Source organism: Magnolia sinica, chromosome 11 (genome assembly GCF_029962835.1).
Source record: "Magnolia sinica isolate HGM2019 chromosome 11, MsV1, whole genome shotgun sequence".
Lineage (NCBI taxonomy): Eukaryota > Viridiplantae > Streptophyta > Magnoliopsida > Magnoliales > Magnoliaceae > Magnolia > Magnolia sinica.
Genome location: NC_080583.1, coordinates 67,269,834 through 67,277,671, shown reverse-complemented (window position 1 = coordinate 67,277,671; position 7,838 = coordinate 67,269,834). Strand labels below are relative to the sequence as shown.

At 37.4% G+C, this 7,838-nt stretch overlaps 1 pseudogene; it reads left to right on the top strand.

Moving 5' to 3' along the window:
- The first annotated feature begins 4,564 nt into the window (after nucleotides 1-4,564).
- Nucleotides 4,565-7,838, top strand: part of LOC131219272 (cellulose synthase-like protein E6) — a 51,005-nt pseudogene continuing 47,731 nt past the window's right edge.

The following is a 7,838-nucleotide window of genomic DNA, read 5'->3' as shown; positions in this document are numbered from 1 at the left end:
ACTTTTTTATTGGAAACTGTTTAGTTTCTTGGTTTAGCAAAAAACAAAGTTTTATATCACTTTCAACAGCTAAAGCTGAATATATCGCAGCTGGTAATGTGTGTACACATCTAGTTTGGATGAAACGTATACTAAGTGATTATGGAATTAAACAGGATTCTATGTTATTATATTGTGATAATTCCAGTGCCATAAATATTTTAAAAAATCCAATTCAGCATTCTCGTACTAAGCACACTGACATTAAATTTCATTATATTTGAGAATTAGTAGAAGAAAAGGTTATATCTTTGGAATATATCCCTACCGAGAATCAACGTGCTAACATTTTCACTAAACCACTCGACAAAAGCAGGTTTAGCAAAATAAAATTTGATCTTGGCATGTGCATTTTAAAATGAGTATTTATGCCTATTTGTATCATATTGTATATATTTGCTTGATTAGATTTCAAATTCTGTATATATTACTGGAAATCAAGTTTTTCTGGCCGGTACTCGACCAGTCGTGAGTATACACGACTAGTCATGCTACGACCGATGGTGTACATCCACGACCAGTCGTGAATCACGTGAATCACTTAAAATTTGGAGAAAATGCTTCTTCTTCTTCATTTCTTCTTCACTCTCCAACAGGTCGACGCACGACCAGTCGAACCCTTCCTTCAAAATCTTCAAGGTTAGTGCTCCATTTACATTTTTCTTGTAGATTTGTGTCTAGATTTCTTCTATTTTTCTTTTGAAGTTATCTATTTTAAATTTCGTTGAGATTTGAGGTTTTTCTTGGGTAAAATCTGATTTGAGAAAACCCACTTCTCAATCCTTCACAACTCTCTATTTCCTTGAAATCCTTGTTACAAATGGCATCTAGAGGGAGAAAGACAATATCCTGTGGTCCATCTTCTTCCTCTAGATCAGCCCCTATCACTAAGCGTCATCTTCGAGCTCCCGAGGATGATCCATCTTATGTTCGGGACATCAGATTGCGTAACGTTATTGTTGAACATCCTGTTGATATTAATCATGTTGCTTCTTTTAATATCCTTCCTATGTTCTAAGTCGTAGGTTGGGATAACTTATTACATTGGGGTGGGCCAGCATACCGATCCATTGCCCAGTCCATGTTCGCATGCATATGTAATTTTTCATTGGAAAATTTATCTTTTAAGATAGCCACAAGAGAATAACCATTTGACGTTGAGCGTCATTTGATTTCAGCTCTTATGGAAATTCTTGTGAATGATAAGGGCATTCCTATCCATAACTTATCTGAAAAATTCTCAGTATCTGAAAAACGTATGCTCACAAAAGATTTATGCAATTTGGATGTTCAATGGACACATAAAGGGAATGCACTTCCCTCAAAGTATCTGTTACCCAAATACAGAGTTCTTCACAAAATTTTTGTGGCTAACTTGTATCCTCGATCGGGCAATAAATCTGAATTAACTTCATTCATGGTTCGTGTCCTTCATACTGTTGCTAGCGGTGCCCATGTTTGTCTATCATCCTTGATTTGTCACTCCATTATTCAGTTTCAACTCCATCCTGGTCACAGTGACATTCTTTTTGGATATTTGATGATTATGTTGGCTACACATATGTTAGTCGATATGCCGGTTGGAGAAGACCCTATCCATCATCTGATATTTAACAATTCTAATATCAATAAGATGAAGCTTGATTTCCTTCCTGGTCAAGGTGTTGGTGGTGGCAATGCTGAAGAAGAACATGAGGAAGAAGCTAGTGATCTTCCTCCTGATGATATCAACATGGATGATATTTTTGAAGAACTTGGATCTGATTCTGGAAATGATCCAGATTTTGAGCCTTCTGAGTTTGATGCACGTCTACGTGCATTGAAAGATAAAGTTGAGAATATGAATGTTAAGATGGAAAACATGTCTGTTGCCCATGATTTACAATTCAAGTATATGCGCAAATATCTTAGGCGATTGAATAAGGGCATGCATCAACTTGATCCTTACATCCCTGCTCCTTCATTTGGTTCAGATTAGTTTTTTGAAGTTAGCTAGTCTGTTATAACTTTATTACTCTTGTGTTAGCTTAACTGGTTTTGAGACTATAGCTATCTTTGACTTAGCTTAGTTTATGGATTATATGAACTGTTTATGCTAGTTAATCATATCTTGTCTTGTTTCCCCTCATATATCTCTTTACTTATTTCTCCTCAGCCATTTTTCTATGCTTCCTTTGTCCTATTATGACAAAAAGGGAAAGAATGGATATGGATGTGATGTGTCTAATGATTTTGTTATGAGGAGGGAGTAGCAGTATTGTGTTTTTGATGTATGTTACTCAGGGGGAGTATGTGCAGAAGTTGACTGTATGTTATGTTTATGTTATGCTGAATATTGATTTACAAGTTTGCAGGATCATGTTAGTATGCCAGTTGGTAACAATTGGTGCATGATATAACAACTAATCAGATATTCTGTGTTATGTAACATATCTTGGAAGTGTGTTTTGTCACTAATTTGACAAAGGGGGAGATTTTAAGTGCTATAGTTTATAGCCTCTTTTTGTTGTCAAATTTGTGGTGCCAAAGACACTGTTATGAAGCTTACATATGTGAAGAACAAAGCTCTACTCAAGATCAGCTTTGATTGACAATCACTATTCACAAGTCAAGACTCAAGAAAGTGAGATTGTTCGACTTAATTCAAGACAAGGATAATGCAAGATCGCAAGAAGCTTTCAAGTTCAACCTCAAGATCTCAAGAAGCTTTCAAGTTTGAACTACATCAAGACTTCAAGCTTCACTACTTTCAAAGGTCACTTGTCTCCAATTTTCAATGTCCTTACTTCACTATTGAGGTATGACTGACCTTAGGTTGACCTTTAAAGTAGGTCATTATGGATACATAATTTATATGTTTTATATATGTGAGTTTAGGTTGTTCTAAGACCAGTCCTACACCTTATTCGACTAATCCTAGCACTGCTTCGACCTATCTAAGAATTTCCTAGATCAGTCATAAGTTTGTTGTAAATTTTGGATATTTTTTATTAGGCTTCGACTAGTCTTAGGGACTGTTCAACTAGTCGTATAAACAGTGTCGACTATTTCTTCGACCAGTTGTAGTCCTACGACTCAATGTACAACGTTGAATTTCGGCTAGCTTCAACTAGTCGTGTGCAACCTACAACCAGTCGAAGGTGGCCTACAAGCAGTCGTAGATCACCTACGACCAGTCGTGAAACTGTCAGATCTTATCGCGCCCGAATTTTCAAATATCTGGTCTTTAGACCAGTCGAAGACGTGATTTGTTCACCTATAAATAGAGCACGAATCTCAGAATTAAACATGATTTTCAAGCTAATTTAATTCAGTCTTCTGAGAGATAAGTCTGTGCTCCATTTTAAGCTAAGTGTGCATATTTAATATTCTCTTTCTTTAGCTTTTCTTATTTGATTTTGTTTATATATTCCAATCTTATTTGAAAAGAGGAATTGTTGTATTCCATCTTCTTGGAATCAAAATCAAATAGAGCTACGCCCAATTTGGTTTAATTTAAAATCTATTAGAACCTAGAACTATTATAAAGTGAGTATTAGACATTGAACTTTGACATTCAAATCTCTACTCCAACTTAGTTCTTCTGGGCTGTTACAACGAAGGAGAAATTTAGGTATTTTATGTTTATGTAATTTACTGTCATTTGGTTTTCTTTTGGGATTTTTCAGAAAAATCTCATTGTATTCGTTATCTGAGGAGAGCCAGGAAAACTCAGAAGAGGGGTTTTTTTAATTGTGTAAGCCCACAGAGAAAAACACAATTGTGAAGGTTTTGGGTGAACCTGGAAAACCTATCTTTGATAGTGAACGCTGATATTCCCTGTGTGAGGATATTAGGAGTGGAGTAGCGCTGTGTGGCTGATGTTGAACCGTTGGTGTACACATAGGCGAACCACTATAACTCTTTGTCTTGTGGTTTGAATGCTTACTTAAGCTTTATATCTCTTTTCATTCAAATTTGTGAAATGTATGTGTGGATGTGAATGTTGTAAAATTTACATTTCAAGCACAGTGGGAATGTTGTAATAATTTAGTTTTAAATTCCTGTAATTTATTTCAATTCCACTCTATTTATTTATTCCTCTTAGGTTTGAGTTTTTGATACAAAGGACGTTCTAGAAATAAGGTTGTCCTGCCATAAACCCTTGGTTTTTATGGTGTAAGGTTGTCCTTAAAACTAAATTCGTATCAACCACTCAATACTTGTTTAGTGAGGTTGCTTTTATTTCAGCATTATGATTTGATTTAGTTTATTTGGCTATCTATCTTTCTTTATTCCACTGTTAACGTTTTGTTTTGGCATCGTCCTATTCACCACCCTCTAGGACGTATAGCTAGGCCATTTCAGTATCATATGCGAGACACACTCCCATCTCCACTCATCACAAGCTCCCCATGGGCTCGAATATCATGCACGAGCCTTTGACTCCTTTTATAATTAAAACCCCACCGTACCTCCACCATAAACACCCACTCCCGTTCCCTCGCCCGAAAATATATATATATATATATATATATATATATATATGAAGTCATCTCCCGCCACTCGACTCTTTGGCACCCACCAAGCGCCTGGGCGTCTCATTTACAAGCTCTACTTCGCCGTGTTCATCGCCAGAATATTGTCTCTCTTCTACTACCATCTGACACACATCCCCAAAGACCACCACCTTCTCTGGCTCTTCATATTCCTCGCTGAATTCTAGTTTGCAGCCGTATGGCTCTTCCAACAGGGCTTCAAGTGGGCCCCTACATTCCACATCACCTACCCCGATCGACTGCCGGAATCTCTCCCGAAGGTCGACGTGATGGTTTGCACTGCTAATCCCATTAGAGAGCCACCATCACTCGTCGCCAACACACTCCTATCTCTCATGGCCTATGACTACGACGTGGACAAGTTAGCCTACTATCTATCAGACGATGGTGGGTCAGAGCTGACATTCCATGCGATGTATCAAGCATCCATCTTCTCAAAGCATTGGCTACCTTTCTATCACAAGTATAACGTTGAGCCGCGGGCCCCTCAGCAATACTTCTCGTTGGAGAATTCCATCACCGGTGGGAGTCAAAATTTCCAGATGGACTATAGCTCAGTAAAGGTGACAACAGAAACATCTTATTTACTTTTATTTAAAGAGAAACTAATTAAAAGCGTTTCGTAAAAACAAGTTTCCTAAAGAGAAACTTAAAAAGCATTTTTTTCCTAATTACGGAATGGTCATAAGATCTACTGTGCATTGAAATGGGCTTTGAGATCTTCCTTTCCTTACACATTTAGAGAAACAGTGATTGGCAATAGCTCCCGTCGATGGTGGTGGATTGGGGACCCGACTCTTATTTTTATATATTCGAGAGGGCAGAGGTGTTTAAAACCCATCAAAACTCTTGTCCGCTTGGGAATGTTGGGAATTTACGTTTGGATACACTGAAATATAAAGAATAAATTGAACATAAAATATTTCACTAAGCTGAATCACGTATAAAATACGCTGTCCTGAAAGCGTGATTCGCCCCCTTATCAACTGCTGATGAGTTACAAGCGAATTGCTTCCAAGATAAGACAAGCCTTATCTGGATCCAGCGTGCAACAATCATGATAGGTCCACTGTGGAACAATTTTAATGCAGTAGATTTCTTCTGGCAGACTCAAACGGTGGAGATGTTCTGTGTATTTTGAATGGAGCTATGGATCATATCTGATTTGATGGAAGAGATGGTGTATTGAGATGATGAAATTGGACTGGAATGGTCCAGTTTATATTGGCATCAGGTATAGTACCGTTGTTGTGTGGTATTCAATGGTCCAAAACGTTTGAAAAATATTTTTGGCCATTGTCCATTAATCTCAGACGTTTCTGGTCGTCAGATCAGAAGATTTGACTGTTGGATCATCCTGGCTCGTCCGTTTTCGGACCATTGTGGCTTTTAAGGTGGCTATCCATTTTTAGAAACGGCTGGACGTTTCGAATTTAAGATCCGACCATTCTCAGTCACCTATAAAACCTAGGCTTATTTCAAATTTTCAGATCCACCGCCTTAAGAATCTGATCAAACCTATTGAACCGAGGTCGCGCCAGTTCGTGTAAGGTCGCGAGGAAGCAACCACTCTATGACACGATGAGCACGTGCGAAGTGCGCCACTACAGCCACACTGCCTCACTGCCCACGCCCTCACTCGTGCTTAAGCCCGCCCGCGTGCGTGCGTGTGTTCCAGTGCTACGCATTGGAACAAGCAACTCGTGTTTCATCTCCTCCAAAAACTCCAAGTAAGAATACTCTTCACAAGTCCATATATAAACCACAAAAGGATTTCAACCATTTCCAATGTGGGACAAAGCACACACCGCACTTTTGGATTTGAAATTTTCAGAAAAGCGTTTTGGAAGCAAAATCTTGAAATTTTAAAATTTTCAATTTTTCTCTTTTTATTTTTCAAAAACCACTAATTTGCAACAATCCCCCATTGGTTTTTTAAAATAATGAAAACTCTGCCAGAATAATAACAATTATTATGCATAAAGAAAGATATCTTACGATTTGAATCTTTCCTTAATGTAAGTATTTTAAAGTTATTTCGAAATTTCTGGTTGCCGCAGCATTGAACCAGTTATTCCTATACGATATAACCGAAAATACAACACACATAATAGCTCTTGCATTACGTGTTCCTTCATAATCTTACTTAGCACTTTTAATGGCCATGTGTTTATCCTGTTTCATGAACGATCCCAAGATAACTCTAACTCTCATGAGAAGTGGCACCACTTCTATGTTCACATAGGTGAAATCCTTCTAGTGTTTCTGTTAAAACATTTGTCCTGTTTGATTGGACTTCATTAAGAGTTTAATACTTATCCCTCTTTTATAACGGCCAACACTATCATCCTGAATGAAATTATAAATTTATTTAATGCTGAAACTTCTCACTTATCAGTGAATTGTTGTTACCCATTAAACCTAATATTTAGAGATTTTCTAATTTAGGGTTATGTTTCTTTCACTGGTGAAACTTAATTTGAGTAAAGAGTTTCAACCCCATCCCTTTAGATGTTATCCTTACTACCTCTCTCATTAGAGGTTTAGTAAAAGGATCAACCAAGTTATTACTTGACTTTACATATGAGATCACAATGATTCCACCTTGAATCAATTGCCTTACATAGTCATGTCTCAAACTTATGTGTCTGGACTTCCCATTATAGGTACCGCTATAGGCTCTCGCTACAGTGGCTTCACTATCACAATAAAGTGAAACAGGAGGTATAGGCTTCTCATAGAATAAAATTTCTAATTGAAGATTCCTTAACCACTCAGCCTCTTTGCCTGTAGCAGCTAAAGCTATGAACTCATATTCCATAGTTGAGTGCGTTATGTAAGTTTGTTTCTTGGATCCCCAAGATACAGCCGCACCTCCTAGGATGAATATCCACCCTTTAGTGGACTTGTTGTCCCCCGCACTTGATACCCAACTTGCATCGGTATATCCTTCCAATACTGTTGAAAATTCTGAGTAAAATAGCCCTAGTTCTTTAGTTTCTTTAAGATAACCTAGAACTATACTTATTGCTTTCTAGTATTCAATACTTGGATTACTCATAAACCTACTTAGTTTACTCACGGCGTATGCTATATCCGGTCTTGTGCATTACATTGGATACATAAGACTGCCTATAACACTAGCATACTCTAGTTATGTAACTGCTCTACAACTGTTTTCTTTTAATTTGATACTTGGATCAAACGGGGTCTTTGCCTCTTTAATTTTTAAGTGATTAAACTTATTTATTATTTTCTCAA